General features: G+C 45.7%; 1 protein-coding gene across 9 annotated transcripts in view; it reads left to right on the top strand.

Moving 5' to 3' along the window:
* The window catches only part of SERPINA12 (serpin family A member 12), a 65,887-nt gene that overhangs the window by 15,860 nt on the left and 27,631 nt on the right, over positions 1-22,396 (top strand). For 5 of the 9 annotated variants that reach the window (XM_029064849.2, XM_029064840.2, XM_029064832.2 and 2 more), the window contains exon 2: positions 160-269. The exons of 3 other annotated variants lie outside the window; for them this stretch is intronic. The gene's annotated coding sequence lies outside the window, so the exon portion shown is untranslated. Of the gene's footprint in view, positions 1-159; positions 270-4,049; positions 4,222-22,396 lie in introns of those variants that run through there. One more of the 9 variants, XM_029064882.2, reaches the window with a different exon arrangement.

Genomic DNA, 22,396 nt, shown 5'->3' with positions numbered 1-22,396 from the left:
ATTTCTGTCTCCCCTTCTACACTGTAAACTCATTTTGGGCAGGGAATGTGTTAGTTTTCTGTTGTATTGTACTCTCCCAGTTGCTTAGTATAGTGCTGGGCACACATTTGTTAATTTACTGACTGACTGATGGACTAACTACAGGTCTGGAACTTACAGCCTACAGTCTGGAGAAAATGGATACATCCAATGTAAAACTGTGACATTCATTCAAGCTAACCTGGCACAAAGAAGTGGTTGGAGGAAGTGAAACCTCAGAAGTTGCTAAAGTAAGTAGAAACTCAATCGAGGATTCCTTCCAGAGGGAAAGCTAATTGGTTTCAATCCTGGGTGCTTAGAACCTGGTAGCACAAGGAAGGATTGGGAAAAAGATTGGGAAGCAGCATGGCCTAGGGAATAAAACTGGGCCTGGGAGCTAGAGGACCACCTGGATTATAATCCCGGATCCATCACCTGCCTGCTATACAGTCTTGGGCAAATTACTCAATTTTTCTGTTCTTCAGTTTCCTTAACTGCAAAATGGGTATTCAAAACCTGTTCTCCCTCCTACTTAGACTGTGAGACCCATGTGGGATAGGGACTTTGTCCAGCATGATTTTTTTTTTTATTATGGTATTTGTTAAATGCTTACTATATGCCAGGCACTGTACTAAGCACTGGGGTAGACACAAATTTAATCAGGTTGGACACAGTCCATGTCCCATATGGGGTGCACAGTCTTAATCCCCATTTTACAGATGAGGTGTCAGAGATCCAGAGAAGTGGTACTAATCACTGGGATAGATACAAGCTTAATCAGGTTCGACAAAGTCCATGTCCCACATGGGCTCACAGCCTTAATCCCCATTTTATAGATGAGGTAACTGAGGCCCAGAGAAGTGAAGTGACTTGTCCACACTAATGGCAGAACCAGGATTAGAACACAGGTCCTTCTGATTTCCAGGGCTATGCTCTATCCAACAGGCCGTGGCATCTACCCGAGCATTTAGAACCATGTTTGACACATAGTAAGCATTTAATAAATAAGATTGAATTTTTTTTCCTTAAAAGGGAGGAGTGCCAGTTCACTGAGGAGACAAAGCCCCTCTGCCATTTTTAGTTAAACCAAAAGATTGTCGGGATGGGATGAAGGAGCAAAGTTTCCCCAGGTTGGGGGTCTGGAGTCTGGGGTCCTCAAGAAGCAATGATCCCAGCTCAGACCTGAGGAAACCCTAGTGTAGATAGACTGTGGTTTCTCCCCAGCGTGAGGGAAAATCCTGAGAGAAGGACCGGAGGGTTGGGGAAAGTGGAGGAGGTGGGAAGGGGCTGAAACTTGGGTTGCAGCCTAGGGGAAAGGGCTTGGATCTGGGAGTCAGAAGACCTGGGTTCTAATCCCAGATGCTATTGATGCCTGTCTACTTGTTTTGTTTTGCCGTCTGTCTCCCCCTTCTAGACTGTGAGTCCATTGTTGGGTAGGAATTGTCTGTCTGTTGCCGAATTGTACTTTCCAAGCACTTAGTGCAGTGCTCTGCACACAATAAGCGCTCAATAAATACGACTGAATGAATGAATAATCCCGGCTCCACCACTTGCCTGCTAGGCGATCTTGACCAAGAATTTAACTTGTTTAGACCTATTTCCTCATCTGCAACAGGGACTCTGTCCAATGTGATTATTATGTATCTTCCCCAGAACTTAGAACAGTGCTTAATGTGGTAATCACTTAACAAAAAAATAACAACAATAATAATAATAACCCCCGAATGAGTCTGAGAATAGACCAGAGGAACTGGTGCAGCAGGACATCTGCAGGAAAGGGAAGGAAAATTTTGGATTGCATATCCTTTCTATTTATTGGGCGTTCTCCTCCCTCCCCCTCTATTTATTCAGCTCTTGTCCTCCTACCTCACCTCATCGATCTCTTTCTACAGCTCAATCCACCCACTCTACTCTAATGCCAACCTACTCTCTAGACCTCGATCTTGTCTACCTCACTGGCAACTCTTTGCCCTCATCCTCTATCTGGCCTGGAACTTACTTCCCCTTCCTAGCCAACTACTCTCCACACCTTCAAAGCCCTTTTAAAATTATATCTTCTCTTAGGGGTCTATCTACCCTAAGCCTTCATTTCCCTTCTAAGCCCTCTTCTCTTCATCAACTGTGCACTTGGCTCTCTACCCCTTTAGCAGCTATGTACTTGTCATTTACCTCACTGTGACCTCCATAAGGTCACATCTCCTCCAAGAGGCCTTCCCCAGTTAAGCCATCTTTCCTCTACTTCCTCTCCTTTCTGCATCATCTGTGCAATTAGATCTGTAACCTTTCCGCACTTGGTATTCACCAACCCCCCCCACAGCAATTATGGGAAACAGGGTGGCTTAGTGGAAAAAGCACGGGCTTGGGAGTCAGAGATTGTGGGTTCTAATCTCAGCTCTGCCACTTTTCAGCTATGTGACTCTGGGTGAGTCACTTAACTTCTCTGTGTCTCAGTTACCTCATCTGTAAAATGGGGATTAAGACTGTGAGCCCCACATGGGACAACCTGATTCCCCCGTGTCTACCCCAGCACTTAGAACAGTGCTCGGCACATAGTAAGTGCTTAACAAATACCAACATTATTATTATTATTATTAAATAGGGACTCTGTGATGGGGGGCGGACAGAAGGTAGGCTTAGTGTCACTGGGAGTTTCCTTAATAACAATAATAACAATGATAATAATGGTATTTGTTAAGCGTTTACTATGGGTTGAGCACAGTTTGAAGTGCTAGGGTAGGTACAAGATCATTCATTCATTTTTTCATTCATATCTATTGAGCATTTACTGTGTGCAGAGCACTGTACTAAGCACTTGGGAGAGTACTACAGAACAGTAAACAGACACATTTCCTGCCCACAACGAACTTACAGTTAATTAGGTTGGACCCAATCCCTGTCCCACATGGGGCTCACAGTCTTAATCCCCATTTTACAGACGAGGTCACTAAGGAACAGAGAAGTGAAGCAACTTGCCCAAGGTTGCACAACAAAGAACTGGCAGAGCCAACATTAGAACCTAGTTCCTCTGTCATCCAGACCTACTCTATTTCCACGAGGCCAGGCATCCTCAGGGCACCTCGGACTTCCTGGAGGGGAGAATGGTACAAGGGAGAGTGGTCACTGAGAGCACTGTACTGGCCGCAGAGCATCATACTGGGTGCCTACTGAGGTCCTTGGGAATTCATGATAAAAGGAGGATTCACAGTCCCTATCCTCAAGGATTTACTGGGAGAGACAAACTCACACTCACCATGTTCAACTAGTGGAAACAGGAGGGGACAGATGAATCTATGACCAGAGAACACATAGCACTGTGAATGAGTGCTGGGCGGGCAGGTGAGTGTGGGGGATGTGTGCAGGGGAAGGCTGATTCATTCATTCAGTCAATCAGTCGGATTTATTGAGCACTTATTGTGTACTAAGCACTAGGGAGAGTACAATACAACAGATATATTCCCTGCTCACAAAGAGCTCACAGTCTAGAGCTGCCTGCTCCGTCTCAGCCAGTTTGCCTAAGGGCAAAAGGCAGTCCCACAGAAAGAAAGCGAGGCTAGAGGCAACCAGGAAAAAGGAGGGCAGGAGAACCTTCCTGATCAGCTGCTTATTTAATATCAACCTCAGCACTCAGGTCAGTGCTCATCACATAAGAAACATTTAACAGAGGCCTCTGTTGGGTAGGGATTGCCTCTATCCGTTGCCAAATTGTACTTTCCAAGCGCTTAGTACAGTGGTTTGCACACAGTAAACGCTCAATAAATACCAGTGAATGAATGAACAGAGGGCATGGCCAGTACTATTACAATATCCTGGAAAATTGCTTTTCATGCCACACCTGCAACCCCTTCCCCTAAGATCCTCTGATCTCCCACTCCCTTAATAGTTATCTGATGGCCCATCAGGTGATCTCAATGAAAGCAACCCTCTAAAGGTTCTGGGTACCTTCCTGGCCTATATAAAGCAGTGGGCAGAAGCCTTATTCTGTTTGCTGTGGCAAAGAGGGAGCACTTGGCTTTTGGAAGCTTGGGGTTTAGGGTTTTAGGGTGGCAGTAGCTCATGCTGACTTACCTGTTCCTTGTTTTCTGTGGGCTACCTGATATTTGCTGGAGTCATGGTGTCCACGACAACTCTGGATTTTGGTACCGATGATAATGATCTGTGGGGTTCGGCAGAGATAAAGCTGTGGGGACAGAAGGGAAGTGGAAGGTGTGTATGTCATTGATTGGAAAATGATCTGGGAGGCTTGATAATTGAAGCCTTTGAACCAGATTTGAATGTGGATAGAACATGTTAGCCTTGGGAGAGGAAAGCTATGGACACTTGCTGTAGGGATTAGTGATGATTGCCGATCTGGGCTTGGCCTTGGAAAGAGGGGGTTGAGTCAGGCTATTCACACTGTATTCTAGAGTGTTAACTTCTTGTGGGCTGGGAATGTGTGACTACCAACTCTGTTATACTATACTCTCACAAGTGTTTAGTACAGAGTTCCCCTGATGGCCACATGGCCAAGTGGATAGAGCAGGGTGTGGATTGTAATCCAACTTTAGCCCCATGTCTGCTGTGTGATCTAGGGTAAGTAACTTGACTTCTTTTACTTACCCTAGATCACACAGCAGACATGGGGCTAAAGTAAAGTTGCTTTATTTACCTCATCTGTAAAATGGAGATTAAGATTGTATCATGAGTGATAGTGACTGTGTCCAACATTGTACATTTGTTGGATACATTGGGTACATTGTATCTACCCAATGGCTTAGAACAGTGCCTTAGTAAGTGCTTAACAAATACCAACATTATCATTATTTTTAATGATATTTAAGCATTTTCTATGTGCCAAGTACTGTTCTAAGATCTGGGGTAGATACAAGGTAATCAGGTTGTCCCACACAGGGCTCACAGTCTTCATCCCCATTTTACAGATGAGGTAACTGAAGCACAGAGAAGTAAAGTGACTTGCCCAAGGACACAGTTGACAAGATGGATTGAGGGCTTGGTTTCTGGGCAACCCCTGGACTTGGGGTTTGTATGCCAGCTGAAAGGTTGCATGGGCGCCTCACTTGGGAGCATGTCGGTCTCTGAGGTGGTCTGCATAGTCACTCTTTGCCTGTGTCTGACTGTGAAAATGTACTTTCCAAGCGCTTAGTACAGTGCTCTGCCCACAGTAAGTGCTCAATAAATAAGGTTGAATGAATAAATACGATTGAATGAATGAAAATATTTGTGTAAAAGTGTCTTTAAAGTTGTCAGGTGGTACTGAAACCCATCTGAAAAAGGATTTAACTGGCAAGATAACAATAATAATAATGTTGGTATTTGTTAAGCACTTACTATATGCTGAGCACTGTTCTAAGCGCTGGGGTAGACATAGGGGAATCAGGTTGTCCCACGTGGGGCTCACAGTCTTAATCCCCATTTTACAGATGAGGAAACTGAGGCACAGAGAAGTTAGTGACTTGCCCACAGTCACACAGCCAACAAGTGGCAGACCTGGGATTCGAACTCATGAGCCCTGACTTCAAAGCCCGTGCTCTTTCCACTGAGCCACGCTGCTTTTCTGCTACTCAGGCAAGACAGGTCTGAGTAAGGCACTACCATCTAAGGACTAGTGTGCTTCACCATACTCATGAGAAAGTGAAACAAAAACAAGAATAGAGCTGGTCACCCAGTGGTTGGTGTACATGTGTGTGTGACTGGACCTGTCAGGTCCAGTTCCATCAAGCATGTCTTCCAATTTTAATAACTCAAATGTGCATGTGTCGGGACTGAATCCAGGTTGCTCCTTTCAGCTCTCCCCATGTCTGCTACCTTACTGTTACAGGCTCTCGTTATATCCCGGCTAGACTACTGTGTCAGCCTTCTCTCTGACCTCCCTTCCTCCTCTCTCGCCCCGCTCCGGTCTATTCTTCACTCCGCTGCCCGGCTCATCTTCCTGCAGAAACGATCTGGGCATGTCACTCCCCTTCTTAAACAACTCCAGTGGTTGCCTATCGACCTCCGCTCCAAACAAAAACTCCTCACTCTAGGCTTCAAGGCTCTCCATCACCTTGCCCCTTCCTACCTCTCCTCCCTTCTCTCTTTCTACCGCACGCTCCGCTCCTCTGCCGCCCACCTCGTCACCGTCCCTCGGTCTCGCCTATCCCGCCGTCGACCCCTGCGTCACGTCCTCCCGCGGTCCTGGAATGCCCTCCCTCCTCACCTCCGCCAAACTGATTCTCTTTCCCTCTTCCAAACCCTACTTAAAACTCACCTCCTCCAAGAGGTGAGACTGAGCTCCTCTTCTCCCTCTACTCCCTCTGCCATCCCCCCTTTACCTCTCCGCAGCTAAACCCTCTTTTTCCCCTTTTCCCTCTGCTCCTCCACCTCTCCCTTCCCATCCCCACAGCACTGTACTCGTCCGCTCAACTGTATATATTTTCATTACCCTATTTATTTTGTTAATGAATTGTACATCGCCTCGATTCTATTTAGTTGCCATTGTTTTTATGAGATGTTCTTCCCCTTGACGCTGTTTAGTGCCATTGTTCTTGTCTGTCCGTCTCCCCCGATTGGACTGTAAGCCCGTCAGATGGCAGGGACTGTCTCTATCTGTTGCCGACTTGTTCATCCCAAGCGCTTAGTACAGTGCTCTGCACATAGTAAGCGCTCAATAAATACTATTGAATGAATGAATACTAATTACCCCCATCAGACTAGTTGCTCACTGAGGGCAGGAGGCATATTTCTTACCCCTGTTCAAGGGCCTGGTGTGGGGCTCGGTCCCTAGTCCTAATTTAATTTCTAAGCTTATTCCCATAGAGCCTCATGTTGCATTAATGGATGAGGGTGTAGTTCGACTGATCGATTAATCCCATTTATTGAGCACTTACTGTGTGCAGAGCACTGTACTAAGCACTTGGTAGAGTACAATGTAATGGAGTTGGTAGACATATTCCCTGCCCTCAACGAGGCTCAATAAATATAATTGAATAAATGAACGAGCTTATGTGGTCTGAAGATGCCCTGTCATACAGATACTTTTGTGGGTCATAAAACATACTGAGAATACTGTTTAACTGTGCCGTGGAAACCTTACCATGCGGCTTGGTCAGGTGGGGTCACAGAGAAAAGACTCCCTCCTGGCTAGTACTCCTTTCTCGTCAGTTTCTGCCTTCCTGCACTCCATCCAAGGTGGGTGCTGTTGATCAAGTTCTATTCTTTTATCGATTTACTCCTTCTACCTCTAGGACTTGGTGATAGCCTCTGCCAGGGACTGAGGCAGAGGTGATAGTCCAGACTGCTCTAGTGAGCAAACAAATCAATGCCAATGGCATCTACTGAGCACTGTGTGGGCAGAGTGGAGAGTTCAGCCTACCGCAGTGAACAAGTTAAGCAATCAGTGCCATCTACTGAGCATTTAGTGTGAGCAGAACACTGTGGATACGAACCCCAAACCTCCCCCAATGAAAGGAGAGACCATCAGTTTCCTTCCTGTTGGCCATATGCGCACCTCCAATGGAAGTTCTGTTCAATCCCCTGACTCTGATTTAATGTAATCCATCAATTCCTCTGAGTGCACATCCAATACACAAGGGCCTTAATGAAGGTGTGAGCCCTCTGGTATGCAGACCCACTGATTGTCGGTCTGTCCTAAGCAGGGAGCTCTCTGGCAGGCAGGGCCGCTGAGTTGGGGTTCACCTGAAGCAGTGAGCCCTCCAATAGATAGGGCCACTGAGTCTGGGTCTTCCTGAAGCTGTGAGCCATTTGGTGGCCAGGGCCGCTGAATCTTGGTGTAGTGGATGGAGCACGGTCCTGGGCGTCAGAAGGTCATGGGTCCTAATCCCAGCTCTGCCACCTATCTGCTGTGTGACTTTGGGCAAGTCAATTTACTTTTCTGGGCCTCAGTTACCTAACCTGTAAAATGGGGATTAAGACTGTGAGCCCCACGTGGGACAAGCTGACTACCTTGTAACTACCCCGGCACTTAAAATGGTGCCTGGCACATAGTAAGTGCTTAACAAATACCATAACTATTATTATTATTAGCGCCTGTCTGAAACTCTGAGCCATTTGGTGGCCGGGACCATTGAGTCTGGTCTGCCCAAAGCTCTGAGCCCTTAAATGGGCAGGGCTACTGAGCCTGTGTCTGTCCCAAGGTGTTAGGCCTCTGGCCGGCATGGCCACTGAGTCTGTGGTCTATCTGAAGCTCTGGGCCCTCTGGCAGGCAGGGCCTCTGACTCTGGGCCCTCCTGAATCTGTGAGTCCTCAGGGGGCAGCGTCTACTCTAGTCCACTCCCTTCACTCCACAGAAACTGCCCACTCCAAGGCCCCCAATGATCACTAATGAGAAACAGCATGGCTCAGTGGAAAGAACAGGGGCTTGGGAGTCAGAGGTCATGGGTTCTAATCCTGGCTCAGCCACTTGTCAGCTATGTGACCTAGGGCAAGTCAACTTCTCTGTGTCTCAGTAACCTCATCTGTAAAATGGGGATGAAGACTGAGCCCTACGTGGGACAACCTGATTACCTTGTATTTACCCTGTGCTTAGAACAGTGCTTGGCACATAAGTGCTTAACAAATATCAACATCGTTATTATTATTATCTCCTGCTTGTCAAATTCAGTAGTCTCTAAACTCCATCCTAATCCTCCTCAGGCACTCAGGTGCCTATATCACTGTGAACCATCCCATTTTAGTAGAAACATTTTACAGTCTTGGCTACACTGACACATCCACTCTCTGGCTGCTACCTTTGTCTTTTGTTGGCTTCCCTTCTGCCTCCCCCTCCTTACCTGTGGGAATTCCTCAAGATTCAGTTCTGGGTCCCTTTCAATTTTCTATCTACAGCTAATCCCTTGGATAACTCATTCACTCTAACGGCTTCTCAAATACCATCTCTGCAGATGATTCCCAAATCTCCAACTCTAGCCCTGAGCTCTATTTTTCTCTGCAGTCACATATTTCCTCCTGCCTTCAGGACATCTCAACTTGGATGTCCTGCCAACACCTCAAACTTAACGTGTCTAAAATAGATCTCCGTGTCTTCCCATACAAACCTTGTCCTCTCCCTGACTTTCCCATCATTGTACACAGCACCACCATTCTCCCTGTCTCACAAGCCCATAACCTTGGCATTATCCTCAACTCATGTTTCTTTCAGAACACATATTCAATCTGTCACCAAATCCTTTTGGTTCAATCTTCCCCACATTGCTAAAACTGCCCTCTCCTCTTTTCCATCTGAACTGCTGCTATGCCTGTCCAAGCATTATCCTATCCCACTTTGACTACTGCCTCAGCTTCCTTGTTGACCTCCCTGCCTCCTGAATCTCACTATTCCAAGCCATACTTTGCTTTGCTTTGCTTCCTGGAACACTTTTCTGCACAAACATTCAGTCCATGTTTCCCCACTAAATAATCTTCAATGGTTGTCCATCCACCTCCGTATCAAGCAGACTCCTTACGAATGGCTTTAAAACACTTAATCACCTTGCCCCTTCCTACCCCAACTACCTGACTTCCTACTACAGCTCGGTCTGCACACTTTGCTACCATGATGCCAATCTAACTCACTGTACCTCAATCTCATCTCTCTCACTGCTGACCTCTCGTCTCCCTACCTTCAAAGCCTTATTAAAACTACAATTTATCTGAGAAGCCTTCCCCAACTAAGCCCTCATTTCCTATTCTCCCAGTCCCTTCTGAATCACCTTTGCACTTGGATTTGCACCCTTTATTCACCCCATCCTCAGCCCCCTGACACATGACACATGACACATGCATCTCTATGCTGTAATCTCCTTGTGGGCAGGGAATGTGTCTGTTATATTGTATTCTCCCAAGTGCTTAGTTTGGTCCTCAATAAATGTGATTGCTTTTTTTGAGAGCCAAATAAGCTGAACTGGAGGAGGCTGAGTCTGCCAGTAGATGGAGCAGGCTACCTTTCAAAGCTATAAAGCACCGAGCATTAATAGCTTGGCATGTTGGATTGAGAGACTAGCCTGAACTTGTACTGTAGTTCTACACTCTATTGATAATGTAATGAGAAACGAGTAAATATGCAGTTGCCCATTGTTGAGTTCGAATAATATAATCCTGGACCCAGTGGCTCTGACTGCTGAATTCCCAGAAAGAGAGAGAATAGAGCTGTCTTGTTTGAGGTTGAGTTGTCCCTTACTTCTTTGAGTTGACTTAGGCTCCCAAGTCTTTACCTTGCCCCTTCCTGACTCTTCCTTGGTGGTAAAGTGCTTAGGGAGGGTAGGGTGTGTTTGAAATGGTTTTGAGGAAAAGTCGGCAGTTAGCAATAGGTTGGACTGTAAGCTCGCTGTGGGTGGTGAAGTGTCTGTTTATTGTTAATAATAATGTTGGTATTTGTTAAGCGCTTACTATGTGCCGAGCACTGTTCTAAGCGCTGGGGTAGACACAGGGGAATCAGGTTGTCCCACGTGGGGTTCATAGTCTTAATCCCCATTTTACAGATGAGGGAACTGAGGCACAGAGAAGTTAAGTGACTTGCCCACAGTCACACAGCCGACAAGTGGCAGAGCTGGGATTCGAACTCATGAGCCCTGACTCCAAAGCCCGTACTCTTTCCACTGAGCCACGCTGCTTCTCCACTCTCCTCAGCACTTAGTACAGTGCTCTGCATGCAATAATCACTCAAATGCAATTGACTGACTGACTGCAAGCATAGACTGATTGCAAGTGGTGTAGGCAGATGGGCGCTAGAGTCCTGGCAAGATCTGCCCAGCTCTGCCACTTGTCTTCTGTGTGACTTTGAGCAAGTCCCTTCTCTTCTCTGTGCCTCAGTTACCTCAGCTGTAAAATGGTGATTTGAGACTGTGAGTCCCATGTAGGACAGGGACGGTGTCCAACCTGATTTGCTTTTATCCACCGCAGCACTTAGTAGAGTGCCTGGTGCATAGTAAGTGCTTCACAAATATGATAATTATCTGCAACACCAGCAGAGAGGAGGAAATGAGGAGGAGGAGGGTTGGGTTTCCGGAGAGAAGAGGAGAATCAGTGAATCAATGGTATTGAGTACTTACTGTGTGCAAAGCCCTATACTAAGCACTTGGGAGAGTACAATGCAGTAGAGTTGGTAGACATGTTCTCTGCCCACAGTAAATTTAGTCTGGAGGAGAATTTCAGTTCTGGACAGGTGGAGGGGTCCCAGAGGCGAGAGGTGATTAGATTCAAATTGACTGTATTTACTGAACAATTGCTTTGCACATGGAACACTGTCTTGAGAACTTGAGAGAGTACAGTATAATAGGAGAGGTAGTTATGATCCCTCCCCACAAGGAGCTTACAGACTAGAGAGTGGGGGGACAAGGTCCCAGGCAGTTAGGTACCAGAATAATAATGTTGGTATTTGTTAAGCACTTACTATGTGCCGAGCACTGTTCTAAGCACTGGGGGAGATACAGAGCAATCAGGTTGTGCCACGTGAGGCTCACAGTTAACCCCCATTTTACAGATGAGGTAACTGAGGCACAGAGATGTTAAGTGACTGGCCCACAGTCACACAGCTGACAAGTGGCAGAGTCGGAATTGGAACCCAGAACCTCTGACTCCCAAGCTCGGGCTCTTAGAGGGCAATCATCATACCACTGGGCAGTGGCAGTGGGGTACAACATGGTTTTGTTGGGCTGAGAACAACCTTTATAAATGAGGAAGCTTCACTTTAAAGAACCAATGGAATTCGGTGATGTGGCTTACGCATAGAGGTGATGGTAAATTATCCAATCGTATTAAGCGCTTACTTTGTGCAGAGCACTGTTCTAAGTGCTTTGAAGAGTACAGTACAACAAACAGACATTCCCTGCCCACAATAAGCCTACAGTCTAGAGGAATATTTGTGGTATTCAAGTGCTTACTATATGCCAGGCCCTGTACTAAGCACTGGGGTGACAAGCAAATCGGGTTGAACACAGTGCACCTGCCCCACATGGGGGCCCTGTCGCAATCCCCATTTTACAGATGAGAGAATGGAGGCACAGAGAATAAAGCGACTTGCTCAAGGCCACGCAGCAGGCAAGTGGTGGAGCTGGGGCTAGACCACCTGATGTTCTGACTAAACACGTCAGAACATGTGACAGGCCCATGCTCTATCCACTATGCCATGATACTTCCCCAATAGATGCTGATTGGGTGCGGAGCACTGGATTGAGTGCTGAGACAGAAACAAGGCAATTTAGTTGTCAATTTGGCAATTTAGTTGTCTACTGTCCCTGCCCCACGTGAGGTTCACAGTTTAAGGAGGGAGAAGGAGTATACTGAATCTCATTTTGCAGGTGAGAACCTGAGGGCCAAGGTCACATGACAAGCAGAATTGCAATTGGTTTTCAGAACTGTGGAAGCAAGTGCTGCAGGACTATAATTATAATAAGAATTAATAATTGTAATATACGCTAAGTACTTACTATGTGCCAAGTACTGTATTAAGCACTGGAGTAGATGCAGGATAATTAGGTCCCGCATGGGGCTCACAGTCTAAGAAGGAGGGAGAACAGGTACTGAATCCCCATTTCGCAGATGAGGTAACTGAGGTCCATAGAAGTTAAGTGGTTTGTCCAAGGTCACACAGCAGACAAGTGATGGATCTGGGATTAAAACCCAGGACCTCTGACTCCAGGGCATGTGCTCTATACACTAGGCCTCATTGCTTCCCATGTTATAAACTCTAGTTGTCCATTACCCCTTGTGTAGAAGAGAGAATTGGAATAAGAAACAGTGTAGCCTAGTGAAAAGAGCACAGGCCAAGGAGTCAAAAGACCTGGGTTCTAATTCCAGATCCTCCAATTGCTTGTTGTGGGACTTTGGACAAGTCACTTAACTTCTTTGTGTCTCAGTATTCCTATTCTTCCTCCTATTCAGACTGTGAGCTCCATGCAGGACAGGGACCTGATTAACTTGTATCCCTACCCCAGTGTGTAGAATAGTGTTTGACACATAGTAAGCACTTAACAAATGCCATTTTTAAAAAAAATTGTCATTTACCATGACTGTCTTTCTGGCACTCAGGTAAAAATCTAATTACAGTAGAGTTGTCTTTGCCTCAAAAGGACAGTTGTGCATATGTGAGTTTCAAGCCCCATTGTTAGGTAGGGATCGTCTCTATTTGTTGCTGAATTGTACTTTCCAAGTGCTTAGTACAGTGCTCTGCACACATTAAGCGCTCAATAAATATGACTGAATGAATGAATCTTCCACAATTACATCTGCTGGAGCTCTTTTGAGCAGCACGGAATATGTTCCCTAGTAGGCAATAATTCAAGCAATGTTTTTATCAGATAATCCTGCTACTGACATCATTCAGTGAGCCTCCTTTTTTTACCAATATCTTTAATCGCTTCAGTTTGTTGTCTCTCTGTTTTCTTTTGGTGGCAAAACAGAAGTTGATAGCTTCATTCTATGCTGCTTGGAACACGGGGAGAGGGTGCTGCCTTTGGTGTTCTCTATATGCACACTCCTGAAGCCATTGGTGCATCTATCTGCCCTTAAGAACACTGTACCCGAAAGATCCCCTCTCTTGGAAGAATGACCAAGCCGAGGGTGCTCTGTTTCATTGTGAATGTAAAATGCAAATTTCCTCTTAATCTTCTGAAATTAAGATTTGTCCTTTTATGAAACGGCATGCCTTCCAACCTAGGGCAGCTGGGAAGCACCCCGGCTTAGCCGAAAAAAGCCCGATCCTGGCAGTCAAAGAACCCATGTTCCTATCCTGGCTCTGCCGCTTGCCTGCCATGTGACTTTGGGTGAGTTTCCTCTCTGGGCCTCAGTTTCTTCATCTGTATGGTGAGAATTAAGGCCTACTCTCTTTAATTTGTTTTGTGCCCCACCCGCAGGAAGGAGACTGTATCCGTTTTATATTCATTCAATAGTATTTATTGAGCGCTTACTATGTGCAGAGCACTGTACTAAGCACTTGGAATGTACAAACCGGTAACAGAGACAGTCCCTGCCCTTTGACGGGCTTACAGTCTAACCGGGGGAGACAGATGGACAAGAACAATAGCAATAAATAGGATCAATAAATAGAATTAAGGGGATGAACATCTCATTAAAACAATACCAACTATTATAGTAGGCGCTAACAAATACCAATATTACTATTTTTATAGTAGGCGCTTAACTATTATATCCACTCCATGCTTTGTAAGCTGCTCTTTCTTTTTATTTTTGTATGGTATTTAGGTGCTTAGTGTGTGTCGGGAACTATACTAAGTGCTGGGGTAGAGGCAAGCTAATCAGGTTGGACACAGTCTATTTTCCACATGGGGGCTCACAGTTTTAATTCCCATTTCTTTGAGGCACAGAGAAGATGAGACTTTCCCAAGGTCACACAGCAGGTAGGTGGTGGAGCCCTTCTGATTCCCAGCCCCGTGCTCTATCCATTAGGGCACACTGCTTCTCTTAATATCTGTGGTATTTGTTAAGCACTTACAGTTTGCCAAACACTGTTAAGCACTGGGTCAGATACAAGATAATCAGTTCCTTCATGGGGCTCATTCTAATAACTGTGATATTTAAGAAGAAGGTACTGTGATTACTAGAGTGCAAACAAACCCCTCACCCATTGGTGAATCAGACTTGTTTTCACTCACCACAAACCCCTGCTTTTCAGATATTTATTTTTCGGAAGCAGGCAGAGTGATTTGGTTTTGGTTACCTATGTTCTTATGTCCTCTCTTGTTTTTTTGTTCAAGTACTGCTGGTACCTGTTGAAACTTTTTGACGTCAGGGTCCTGCTAGATGATGGTGGTTTTTCTTGCCTCATCAGCCTTTCCCCAGGAAGTCAGAAAGACCTGGGTTCTAAACCTGGCTCTGCCACTTGTCTGCTGTGTGACCTTGGCCAAATCACTTTTCTATGTCTGTTACCTTATCTGTAAAATGGAGATTAAGACTGTGAACCCCATGTGCGACAGGGACTGCATCCAACCCTATTTGCTTGTATCCACCCCAACATTTAGTACAGTGCCTCGGGCATTAGAAAGCACTTCATAAATACCATTATCATCATCATGTTTCTGTTGAACTATTTCAATACTGATTTTTCCCCAGTGACTCTAAAATCCTCCAAGAAGTCTTCCCTAACTAATTTTTATCTCTCCACACTATACTCTATGCACTCAAGTTCTCATCCTCCTAAGCACTGAGGATGTAAGTCATATTTACTGAGCACTTACTGTGTGTGGAGCACTGGTCTAAGCACTTCGGAGAGTACAATACCAAAATAAACAGACATTCCCTGTCCAAAACAAGCTTATGATCTAGATGCTTTGTATACGCCACTCCTCTGCCACTAACCTCTTCACGGTGCCTCATTCTCATGTGTCCCGCCGTCGACCCCTGGCCTACGTCCTACCACTAACCTGGAATGCCCGTCCTCCTCACATCTACCAAACTAACTCTCTTCCCCTCTTCAAAGCCCTACTGAGAGCTCACCTCTTCCAGGAGGCCTTCCCAGACTGTGCCCTCCCTTTCCCTCTGCTCCTCCTCCCCTCCCCATTCCCCCTACTCCCTCCCTCTGCTCTACCCCCTTCCCCTCCCCACAAGATTTATATTTGTATATATTATTTGTCTATTTAATTAGTGACGTGTATATATCTATGATTCTATTTATTTTGATAGTATTGATAATGTTGGTATTTAAGCGCTTATTATGTGCAGAGCACTGTTCTAAGCGCTGGGGGAGATACAGGGTAATCAGGTTGTCCCACATGAGGCTCACAGTCTTAATCCCCATTTTACAGATGAGGTAACTGAGGCACAGAGAAGTTAAGTGACTTGCCCACAGTTACACAGCTGACAAGTGGTGGAGCCAGGATTCAAACCCATGACCTCTGACTCCCAAGCCCAGGCTCCTTCCACTGAGCTATGCTGCCTGACTATTTTTTTTTTTTTGCTGTCTCTCTCCCCTTTTTAGACTGTGAGCCCGTTGTCGAGCAGGGATTCTCTCTGTTACCGAATTGTACGTTCCAAGTGCATAGTACTATGCTCTGCACACAGTAAGCGCTCAATAAATACAATTGAATAAATGAATGTACAGCCTAAAAACTATAGGTAGGGGAAGGAATTGAGAAAAGTATCCCTCTCCCCTCCATGAGAGCATGATTGTGTTGGATTACTCATGAATTTACTTGGATGCTTAGAACAGTGCTGTAATAGAATAAATGCCTAATAGATACTGATTTGTCAATTGTAAAGAAGATCCATCCTTCCTATCTGATCTGGCACAATGTTGGCATATTTTGGGCTGGGGGTATAATGTCTATCTGCCCCTTCACTGCCTCTACATGTCATCAGCTCTTCGGCTGTAGAAATCAGGTCTAGCCTGGGCACGGAGTACTGCACTTGCTCAAACATTCAGCATGGTGTTCTGCATGGGGTCATTGTTCTATACATGCACGATTAATTGATGGAGTGGGGAAGGTATTAATATACAAATGACCTAGTAGGGAGGGAGGCTTCTAAACTCTGGTTTTCCCCCAACTTCAAATGTCTCTGTTCTTCACAGCACAGAAGAATGTGGCAAGTGAGGGTCTTGCCCTAGGAGGGTCCGGGAAGGGAGTGGATTTTTGAGACGAGTTTGAGGATCCCAACTACTGGGGTCAGATGACATTCGCCAACCCTCCTGGGGTGAGATTTAGAGCTGGGAACCAGGGCTCCTGGGTTCTCCTGGTGTCCCTGGGACCCTGTCACTCTGGGAAAACAGTCTCCATAGTGGGGCATGGATGGATGCTGGGGCAGCCTGGGGCCCCGGATGTTGCCTTGGGGTGTCTACATCACCTGGCTCTGTAGACTCTTTTCTTCTCACATGGTGTTCCCAGGAGGAATGGGGACGGTTAGTGCCATTCTACCAAGCACCCAATAAGATCTAGATAAGGTACTCTCCCAAGCATTTAGTACAATTCGCTGCACACAGTAAGCGTTCAGTAAATACGATTGAATGAATTTCTGTAACAATCAGGGCTCCAGGGCCTATTACAAACCAGTCTCTCCTACTACAGCCCATCCTGTACAAACTACCATCCACTAGCACCAGCTTACTCACAGTGCCCTGACCCCATCTCTCTCAACACTGACCTGTTTCCCACTCCCTCCCACTCCAAATATGCCAGACCACTACATCTCCTCCAAGGGGCCTTCCCCATTAAGCTCTCTTTTCCCCGGGTCCCTCTTCCTTTCCCTCTTCCAAGCACAAATGCACTTGGATTTGTGACCTTTGGGCATTTGACAGTCACCCCGCCCTCAACACCACAACAATTATGTACATATCTATAAATTGTTATTTATATCAGTTTGTCTCCCCCTCTAGACTGCAAGCCTCAAAGGGAATGCCTACCAACTATATTGTATTGAACTCCCCAAAGTGCTTAGTACAGTGTTCTGCACATACTAATCCCTAAAATTCCATTGATTATATATTCATGAACCCAAAGGATGTTGGAAAATCAATGTTACCTCTAGTGGGTAGGGGGGAAATAAACCTGCTGTAAACTTTTCCTAAGTGTGCTATCTTTTTAACACTTGATAGCTGAAATATTTGAATGAATGAACAAATCCAGTTTAATTGTAGTAGTAATGGTATCTATTAAGCATGTTGCACTATGAATGCTTAGGAGAGATCTCAGAAGTGCATGTTGGAGTTCCCTCCCGCCAGGGAGTTAGTACTTTAACCATGGAGACGGACCTAGTCATTTTGAATGCACCTAGATGTGCAAGTGCTGAGGATGGGCAAAAATGTCTATTCCCATTGTGGTCAGAAATGTTCCCATGTCTTTTGGCATGAGATAGTTGGATGTTTTGGTCATTCTGCAGAATGTAACTTTTAATGCCTAGGGTATTTCTCTCCTTGGGTCGCTAACTCCTGGAGGCTCCCAGGTGTCTCAATCCAGCTAGCTCCCAGGAGGGATCCCTTGTCTCAGACAGTGATAGAAATATCCTCGGTCTTCAGACCGTCACAGGAATCTGATGTTACCATTTGCCAAGAGGTAGCTGGGAGATGGGCTGTCGATTAGGTCGCTGATGACTTCTGTCAGCATCAGAGAGGGAAAATGTGAATGAAAAATCACCAGTCCTGTGGATGACTTTACAAATCGTGAACGGAGACCTAAGAACATCCTTATTTTTTTTTTAAACCCTGATTTATGAATTTCTTGGAATCCCAGAACTCCTATCTCAGGACTTGAGGGAACCCTGGCCCTTTCCCTACATGGAGTCCCCTGGGAAGCAGGCCCCTGGGACCCCTCAAAGCAATTTCTTCCTCCCTCCGCCCACCTTCACAGGCAGATGCTTCAACTTGTGGAGGCTCCACCTCTGATCTGCTGCTGCTGCCGTCTAGTCTCAGCTCGCCAAAGAATTTTATGTTATTTCTCCTTGTGTTCTGAGTGGGGATTTGAAGATAGCATTTCCCCATCCCTTCTTTGTCTTTTGCCCCAGCTTCAAGCAAATGCCTTATTTCTCAGTTCTGACTCACCCCTATAACAGCAGTGACTCTAGATGGGACAAAATAAGGAAAAGGTTTCAGATATTTCGAGGGATGAAGCTAAACGGGGGTCAGGGAGGAGATGGACAACCCACAGAGTGACTGAACTTTCCTGTCCTCTGATCACTGGCCCTGGAAATGACTGGCATCTGAGAGGACCCTTAGGGAAAGTTCCCAAGGAATACCAGTTTACAGTTTTCTGGCTCATATAGTTTCCCGCTAGATCAAAGGTGACAATACTGGGAGCGATTCCTGATGCTATACTTCTCTTTGGAAGCTGAAGAGCCTTAGCGAGAGAAGCAGTGTGGCCTAGTGGAAAGAGTCTGGGCCTGGGAGTCAGAGGACCTGTGTTCTAATCTGGCCTCTACCACTTGTCTGCTGTGGGACCTTGGGCAAGTAATTTAGCTTCTCTGTGCTTCAGTTATCTGTAAAATGGGGGTAAAGACTGTGAGCTCAATTCAGGACAGAACTTGTGTCCAACCTGATTATCTTGTATCTACCCCAGCACTTAGTACAGTGCCTGGAACATACCTACCAAGTACCATTAAAAAAGAGACAAGTTGCTTTTAAGGAAAGCAAGATAAGCTGAAACTCGTGAGTTCCTTGAAATCATGGGGATCTGGTCTCTTTGGAAGCATGTGGCCCCGGGGCTTGACCACCAGACGGGGAGCCCAGCGTCTGGGTTCTGATTGTGGTTCTGCTGTTTGTCTGCTGTGGGATCTTAGGTGAATCACATGACTTCTCTGTGCCTCAGTTTCCTCATCCATAAAATGGGGTTAGTATATCTATATTCCCTCTCCCTTAGACTGGGAGTCCCATGTGGAACAGGGACTGCATTCACTGATTGCATTTAACATAATGCTTGGCACACTGTATTGTTCTCTCCCAATAGGAAGAGCTCCATAAATACCACTGATAAGTGCTTAACACCCTGCTATTTTCATTGAAATTATTGAAGAGGATTGGTTCTCCACCTCCTATCTCCCACCCCACTTCTACCTGCAGCCTAGTGTCAAATTTAAAGGAGAGCATAACCTCATGTCCAGCTGGGGGAACTGTCATGCCAGTTGTCTCAGCTTTTTAATCACTAATGGCCTTAAGGTGAGAAGTGATTTTTAAAAAAATTACAGTCTAAAGCAGTTCAAGGTTCTGCTCCTGGCACACCTGCCCACAGATATCGATCTGATACAGTAAAAATTCTGGCCAGAAGTTCAGTTAGAGATGCACCTGGGGATTAAGACCTGGAGCTGGATGCTCCAGGAATGTTTCCTTTCATGTGTCTGGAGTGTCCTCTTCCCTTTGGAGTGGAGACAATGTCTCACTCCACTCTCCATCGCTCTTGCAGCCAGACTACCGCTAAATCCTGCCAGTTTTTCCTACGAAGCATTTCTTGGGATCTATCGTGGTTCAAGCATTCATCACTTCATGATTGGGCTCTTGGGATCCTCCTTGCTGGCCTCTCTGCCTCCAGTCTCTGCCCTTTTATAGTTCTTCCCTGTTACTTCTGCTGGCCTAGATGTCCAAAAATCCCACTCCCATTTTCACCACTTCTCAATCAGGCAATCAATGGTATTTATTGAGTGCTTACTGTATGCAGAACACTGTACTAATCACTTGAGAGAGTACAATATAACAGTGTTAGACCTGTTACCTGCTTACAACAGTTATTCTGGTTGGGGGTTGGTGAGGGGCCAGGGGTTTTTCTCTTAGTGAATCTACCTTGCTTAGTATTTGGGGAAAAGGGGGCTAGAAGGGACAGGTGATAGTAAAAATGAGCAGTGTAAGATGATTTTCCAGCAGCTTTATTTGCCTACACTTTGGCTGAAAGATAACTCCAACAAACTTACAGTCTAGAGCAGGGAGATGGACATTAATATAAATAAATTACCTCACTGTATATAAGTGCTGTGGGGCTGAGCGAGGGGTGAATAAAGGATGCAAATCCAAGTGCAAGTGTGACACAGGGAGTGGAAGAAGAGGAAATGAGAGCATAGTCAGGGAAGGCCTCTTGGAGGAGATAGGTCTTCAATAAGACTTTGAAAGTGTGGGGAGGAATTGCCTGTTTGATATGAAGAAGGGAGGAGTTCCAGGCCAGAGGCAGTTCATGGGCAAGAGGTTGGCAGCAAGATTAGACAAGATTGAGGTACCGTGAGTAGGTTGGCATTAGAGGGGCAGAGTGTGAGGGCTGAGTCGTAGTAGGAGAGGAGAGAGGTAAATTCTGGGGAAGGGTTTGAGGGTGGGGCAATGAGGTTTAAAGCCAATAAAAAGCACCCAAGGGCCAGCCATCTCCCCCCACGTTAGACTCCTGACAGCTGGCTTTGGGAGTCACCCTCTCCCCGCTCCTCCCCACCCTATATGCTTCATATTCCCCAGTTTGCCACCTGACCATATTCTACTCCCTTCTCTCACACTCCAAAGAGCCCTCTTCCAGCAATCTTTCCCTAATTCATTCTCAACAGCCCACCTCAGGACACTTGTGTGTGTGTGTATATTGAATTATTTTGTTTAAATACCTCTTTTTGAAAATCTTTTATGTCTATCTCCCTCATTAAAGTGTAAACTTACTGACAGGGATCAGGTGTTTTTCCTGCATCACTCTATCAGGGACTTGGGGTGGTGCAACGAATAGTGGGAGCTCATTACATATCAAAATACCAGTACTATTATTCCCACTCCCATTCTGATTTCCCACAAAGGTTCAAGTTGCTAAGAAGACATCAGTGTACTTATCACAAAGTTGCCCTGTTGGCATGACCCTTTAACCTCCCATTCTGATTTCTCACAAAGGTTCAGGTTGCTAAGTAGACATCTGTGTACTCATCGCAAAGTTGCCCTGTTGGCATGACCCTTTAACCTCTTGTAGATTCAGATGGCAGTTATGGAGATTAAGTGGCACATGTTGTTATGTAAATTCTGGTTGGGGGATGGTGAGGGGCCAGGGGTTTTTCTCTTAGTGAATCTACCTTGCTTATTATTTGGGGAAAAGGGGGCTAGAAGGGACAGGTGATAGTAAAAATGAGCAGTGTAAGATGATTTTCCAGCAGCTTTATTTGCCTGCACTTTGGCTAAAAGATAACTCCAATCTCTCAATGCTACATGCAAATCTCTGAGATGCAGCATTTTGTGGGGGTGGAAACATCAAACACTGATAAGAGCACTTGTTGATTCTCTTTCATAATCAATAGCATGGAAATAGGACAACCTGCTCCAGGCAGAGGTTTTATTCTGTTGATAGAATCAAAATGCCTTTTTTCTCAGTGCCTTACATTTCCCCTTTATTCAACCATAAATGGGAATCTGAGCAGACAAACGAAGAAGAGCGAGAGTTTGGTATTGACCATTCATCTTGGATGCTGTTCAGGGCTTGGAACAGAGAAAGTGAGAGGGTAGGTTTGGATATAAACAGTTTTTGAGTACTTTGTGCAGAACACTATACTAAGTGGCTGGCGGGTACAATACAAGAGAGTGGGAAGACACATTTCTTGCCCAAGTGAGCTTGTAGTCTAGAGAGGGAGACAGGCATTAATATAAGTAGCTTATAAGATATAATTTAATGATATGTACATAAGTGTTGTGGGTGGGGTAATATCAAATGCATAGATGCAGAAGGGAGAGGAATCTGGGGTAAAGAAGATTAATTGGGGAAGACCTCTTGGAGGACATGTGACCTAAATGCTTTGGAGGTGGGGGGAGGTGATCTGGCAAATATGGAGGGGGAGGGAGTTCGAGGCTAGGGAGAGGATGTGGCAAAGTGTTCAGCAGTGAGATGGACAAGATTAGGGCACAGTGTGTAAACTGGCACCAGAGGAGTGAAGTGTGAGGGCTGAGGAAATGATGAGGTAAGGTAGGAGAAGGCAAACTGAATGCTTTAAAGCTGATGGTAAGTTTGATATGGATGTGGATGGGCAACCA

Source organism: Ornithorhynchus anatinus, chromosome 1 (assembly GCF_004115215.2).
Source record: "Ornithorhynchus anatinus isolate Pmale09 chromosome 1, mOrnAna1.pri.v4, whole genome shotgun sequence".
Lineage (NCBI taxonomy): Eukaryota > Metazoa > Chordata > Mammalia > Monotremata > Ornithorhynchidae > Ornithorhynchus > Ornithorhynchus anatinus.
The sequence above is the reverse complement of the archived record's forward strand: the minus strand, read 5'-3'. Positions and strand labels throughout refer to the sequence as shown.